The sequence below is a fragment of the Carlito syrichta genome, unplaced genomic scaffold, assembly GCF_000164805.1.
Source record: "Carlito syrichta isolate Samal-C Ts95f unplaced genomic scaffold, Tarsius_syrichta-2.0.1 Scaffold301789, whole genome shotgun sequence".
Lineage (NCBI taxonomy): Eukaryota > Metazoa > Chordata > Mammalia > Primates > Tarsiidae > Carlito > Carlito syrichta.
This window is the reverse complement of record NW_007245885.1, coordinates 24,896-30,818: the sequence shown is the minus strand read 5'-3', so window position 1 is coordinate 30,818 and position 5,923 is coordinate 24,896. Positions and strand designations below refer to the sequence as shown.

The following is a 5,923-nucleotide window of genomic DNA, read 5'->3' as shown; positions in this document are numbered from 1 at the left end:
GACTCCCACTCCAAAAAAAAAAAAAAAGGAAGAATAAGTCCCAGCACACCGCCAACACTGTATCCAGTGCATCGTTATCCCAGCAGGGACTATAGCCTTTTACTAGATTGCATGTGTGTTTGGGGACAAGACAGTCAGCAGGCTTTGGGGGACTATTGTCCACGGTTTCTGAGCTGATACCGATTTCAAGAGATGCAAGATGGCGCCGTGGTCCGCCAGTCAAAGTGGGACTATTGGAGGTCAAGTGCCAGTGGGTTCTCCTAAGCCTCCCATGACCTCGGTTTCAGCTACTGAACTGGATGTGGTTTCATCACTTAGGCAAATCAACAAATCCTCTGGCACTTTGTGTGTGGCCCTTGGCCTAGCAAATGCTTTTTCTTTCTTTCCTTTTCTTTTTCTGTTTGTTTTTTGAGTCAGAGACTCCCTCTGTCATCCAGGCTAGAGTGCAGCGACACGCTCCCGGCCACTGCAGCCTCCACCCGCTGGGCTCAGGCGATCCTTCTGCCTCAGCCTTCCAAGTAGCTGGAACCACAGATGTGTGCAACCATACCCGTCTAATTTTTTGATTTATTGTAGAGATGAGGTCTCTCCAAGTTGCCCAGGCCGGGGAATTATACGCTGGCTGGGGTGATGGATCCACATTCTCCACTGCTCAGAAAAGTTTTTGAACTTGTCCATTTTGATGCCCTTTAGTGCTCTGCTGTTTTTTGTTTCACCTCGTCCACATCAGAAACAGGTTTCCCTTTGAGGGCTTGCTTCATCAGGGAAACAAAGAAAGTTGCTAGGGGTGAGGTCAGGTGAATACGGAGTGGGGCACCAGTTTTTGGTCAAAAACTGCTGAACATTCAGCATGGCGTGGTGTGGGCTGATGAATTCATCAATCGCCCATCATGAAATAGACAGATGCATTGAAAGAATCTTCAGAAAAAATTCACTGAAGTCAATACAGGCCCTCACAACAATACTAGTTGATCCATGAATGCCATTGGGTTCCTAGAACACTCACCTAGCAGAGGAAGCCTGAATCACAAAGGGTCAACCCTCCAAAAAATAATTCCAAGTTTTTTGGGGGGGGTCTCCCTCGTATAATGCTTCTACCAAAACTACCACCTGTGGATTTACAGAATGCCTTTATCTATCACCATGGTATTCCGTACGGTGTTGCTTCTGATCAAAGACTTACTTCACAGCCAAAGAATTGCAGTCACAGACTCAGGCTCATGGAATTCTCTGGTCTTCCCATGATCTCAACCATCCTCAGGCAGCTGGCTCAGAGGAACAGTGGGTCGGTCTTTTGAAGATTCAGCTACGGTGCCAGAGAGGTGGCGATACCTGGCAGGGCTGGGCCGAGGCTCTCTAGAAGGCTACAGGTGCTCTGAATTGGCGTCCCACATATAGTGTTGTTCTCCCAAAGCCAGGATTCACGGGTCCAGGAATCAAGAGGAAGAAACGGCAGTGGTACCACTCACCATCACTCTTAGGGACCCCTCAGCCAAAGTTTTGCTTCTTGACTCTGCAGCTGTGCTCTGCTGGCCTAGAGGTCTCAGGTCCAGACAGAAAAACACTCTCACCACGAAACATCCATGGTTCCATTGAAGTAGAAGTTAAGACAGCCAGGTGGCCACTTTGATGCCTCCTGTCTCTAAACCAGGCAAGGAAGCGGGTGGCATGCTGGCTGGGGTGATTGATCCTGACACCCAAGGGGAAATTGAACTGAAACTCCATCACGGAGATGAGGAAGGGTGTGTCTGGGATACAGCAGAGCCCTTAGGATGTCACTCAGTGCTACCCTGTCCTGGGATGAGGGTCAACAGAAAACTACAACCACCCAATTCAGACAAGATTACAAACGGCCTGACCCTTCAGACATGAAGATTTGCGTTACCCCACCAGGTAAAGAACCACCACTGCCAGGCGGGGTGGCTCATGCCTGTAATCCCAGCACTTTGGGAGGCTGAGGCGGGTGGGTTGCTTGAACCCAGGATTTCAAGACCAGCCTAGGCAACATAGTGAGACCTTATCTCCATTTTTAAAAAAAAATCAGAAAATGAGCTGAGTGTGCACCCGTAGTCCCAGCTACTCAGGAGGGGGAGGTGGAAGGATCACCTGGGCCCAGGAAGTCGAAGTTGTCTGAACCACGATCGTGCCACTGCACTCCAGCCTGGGCGCAAAGTGAGATCCCAACTCAAAAAAAAAAAGAGCCACAACCAGCAGAGGTGTTTACTGAAGGCAAAAGAACTCCAGTAGGCAGTGGAAAAAGGTTTCTATAAATACCCACTATGAACACATGATCAGTTTCAGAAACAAGAAATGCAGTTGCCATGAGTATTTCTTCCTTGTTTTGTTATGAATATGTTTGTGAGAGAGAGAGAGATCACAAAAATATATTTGCCTTCTTCTCTCCTCCCTTTCTTATCCCATTATATCAGGGGTTTCCCATCCTCTGGGCTGCAGACAGGAACCAGTTCATGGCCTCTTAGGAACTGGGCTTCACAACAGAAGATGAGCAGCGGGTGAGTGGACAAAGCTTCATCTGTATTTCCAGCCTCTCCCCATCACGCACATAACCGCCTGAGCTCTACCTTCTGTCAGATCAACAGCGGCATTACATTCTCCTAGGAGCGTGAGCCCTTTTGTGAATCGCATGTGCGAGGGATTTAGGTGGTGCATTCCTTATGAGAATCGAATCTAAGGGTGAGTGCATCTCTAATGCGACGGTTGAACTGCACCAGAAATGTAATACACTTGAGTCATCCCCAAACCATCTCCGTCCTCCCATCCGCAGAAAAACTGTCTCCCACAAAACCGGTCCCCGATGCCAAAAAGGTTGGGACGGTCACTATACCACATCAGGTGCATTGACTTTGTATCAGAGTATTTAAATATTGTCGGACGAGCTTTATTTACATCATAGCACTTAAGTCACGAGATATTGAGAAGTGTGAACGTCACCAAGGACTTTGCGTCCTCTTTTGGGGAAAGGGTTAGCGCTCCTCTGGTTTTCTGCAGGACAGTTGGACTGTGTTAGGTGGGAGAATGGCCTTATGGATGAGGATGGCTTTGTTTGAAGATTAAGCATGGTTTTAAGGAATGTGCATGGGTGCCAAGTTGACAAGGGTGAAGACTTGTGAAGGCTAGTTGTATGTGTCCACTTGGCTAGGCTACGGCATCCAAATGTCTGCCCAAATGCCCATCTAAATGTTGCTGTGAAGGGTGTGTGTGTGTGTGTGTGTGTGTGTGTGTGTGTTTTGTTTTTTGTTTTGTTTTGAGTCAGAGCCTCACTTTGTCACCCAGGCTGGAGTGCAGTACAATCATGGCTACTGCAGTCTCAACCTCCTGGACTCAGGTGATCCTCCCGCCTCAGCCTTCCAAGTAGCTGGGACTACAGGCACGTGCCACCATGCCTGGGGAAAAAAATGTATTTTTTTGTAGAGGTGGGGATCTTCCTATGTAGCCCAGTCTAGTCTTAAACTCCTGGACTCAGGCATTACTCCCACCTCAGCCTCAGAACACTGGACAGGCTTGAGTCACTGCACCTGGCCTGTGAAGGTACTTTTTAGGTCAGACTAACATTTGATTCAGTAGACGTTGAGTAAAATTTGTTTTGAGTAAAGTCTCTGGGAGACCTTCCATAATGTGTGTGGGCCTCGTCCCATCAGTTGAAGTCCTTAAGAGGAAAAGATTGAAGTCCCACAGAGGAAGAAGAAACTCTGCCCCAGAATGCCTTCAGATTCAAGATCTCCAGCCTGCCAGCCTGTCCTGCAGATTGCACACCTGCCAGCCCCTACAATCATGTGAGCCAATTTCTTTTCTTTTCTTTTCTTTTTCGAGTTGGAGTTTCACTCTCTTGCCCAGACTGGAGTGCAGTGGCCGCTCCTGGCCACCGCAGCCTCGACCTGCTGGGCTCCGGCGATCCTTCCACCTCAGCCTTCTGAGTAGCCGGAATTACAGGCACGCGCTACCACGCCCGGCTGGTTTTTTGATTTATTGTAAAGATGAGGTCTCACCAAGTTGCCAAGGCGGGTCTCGAACCCGTGGGCTCAGGCAATCCACCCACCTCAGCCTCCCAAGATGCGGGATTACAGGCTGAGCCACCGAGCCCGGCTGTGAGCCAATTTCTTAAAATCAGTCTCTCTCTTTCTCCCCTTGGAACACGTGTATCCACAGACCATTCAGTCTCTGTTGCAGATACTCAGCTCTGCTATTGTAGCAACTATACGCATTGAGTAAAGAAACGGTCATGGCTGCATTGCAGTAGACCTTCCCTACAAAAATCAGACAATGGTCTATGAAAGGACAGACCAAGAGTGGGAAGCCATTTTTCATCTTGTTCTTAAACGCCGACACAATGATGAAAAAGTAGAAGTTACATTTTTAGAGAAATGCACACTTTAGGTAAAATTAACTTTGCCGACTTGGTCTTTTCAGAAACAGACTTCCTGGTGCTGGGAATCAGAGGTATCTTGTAGTGGCAATCAAGCTTGCCTCCAGGAAATGTGATTTACAAGGCCTAAGACATCATGCACTGGGCAAGGATTGTGAAAATCACAAAACTTGTAATTACAAAAGTTATGACCGCTCAGAGGAGGAGCAGGCGGGGATTCCATCTTCCGGTAAATTGGACACTATCTACAGGGAAGCCAAGGATCTCCCAAAGCTACCCACTGGGAATGCCTAGGAGATAAAGGGAGTGCATCCTCCACTAGCTCTAAGGAATGTCGTTCGGGAAGGTGCAGGATAATTAGAATCCTTGTCACGCCCTTCTCTAGGGGCTGTGATAATGTGGGCGGACATTAGTGGGTCTCTGTGTCACAGGTTCTCCAAAACATCCACAGGTGGTCGATAAGGAAGTCATGGCAGTCGCGTCTACCTGATTGCAACATCTCCAAGGAAAAGGATTTAAGCCAGGGCTTTGGGGGGCTACGACACTCATTTAGAGTGTAGGTCCGCTCCCTGTCTGTGAGGGGTGAAGCTTTCTTAAATAAATCTTATCTTTTTTTTTTTTTTTAACCTCTGTGTGTTGCAATTCTTTGCATTTACTTGGATCTCTGGGTTGCCAGTGCGCACCTCCGGCTCTGGTGGTGCTGCACCTCTCTCCAGCCATCCATTCCACCCTCACCCTATATGAACCCTAAAAGTCTAGACTTGGCCTGTGGGCTATCTAACTCCTGATATCAAATATAAGCTGCTTGAGGTCAGAAACCAGACTTCTCTTTTTCACTCTGTGTCCCCAGCACCTTGCAAAAAATGGGCACATTAAAAACCCTCGATAAACAGGAGTTGAATAAATGAATAAGTGAATGAAAAAATATTAGTCAATCTCTCTCTGGTCACCTGATCAGTCAATTCCTTTACACTTTAGTGTCTTTGAATTTGATTTTTTGTTTTGTTTTGTTTTGTTCTTTTTAGTTGGAGTCTCTCTGTCACCAGGCTGGAGTGCAGCGGCATAATCACAGCTCACTGTAGCCTTGACCTGCCAGGCTCAGGCAATCCTTCCACCTCAGCCTCCCAAGTAGCTGGGACTACTGCAGGTGCCTGCCACCACACTTGGCTAATTTTTTGGTGAGATTGTTTTTGTAGAGATGAGGTCTCACTATAGTGCCCAAGCTGGTCTCAAACTCCTAGGCTCAAGCAATCCTCCAGCCTTGGCCTCTCAAAGTGCTGGAAGTACAGGCATGAGCCACTGTATCTGGTCCATCTTGAATATATATATATATATATATTTTTTTATATGTTGAGAGGAAGAGGTTTCGTTGCATTCCTCTGCATATGGATAGCCAGTTTCCCCAGCACCGTTTATTGAATAGAATGTCCTTTCTCCACTGTTTATATCTTTTTTTTTTTTTTTTTTTTTTTTTGTGTTGGAGTCTCACTCTGTCGCCCAGACTGGAGAGCAGTGGCCGCTCCCGGCCACCGCAGCCGA

At 47.6% G+C, this 5,923-nt stretch overlaps 1 pseudogene; it reads left to right on the top strand.

Annotated features, from left to right (window-relative positions):
• The window catches only part of LOC103257548, a 67,182-nt pseudogene extending 62,308 nt beyond the window's left edge, over positions 1–4,874 (top strand).
• The last annotated feature ends 1,049 nt before the right edge of the window (positions 4,875–5,923 follow it).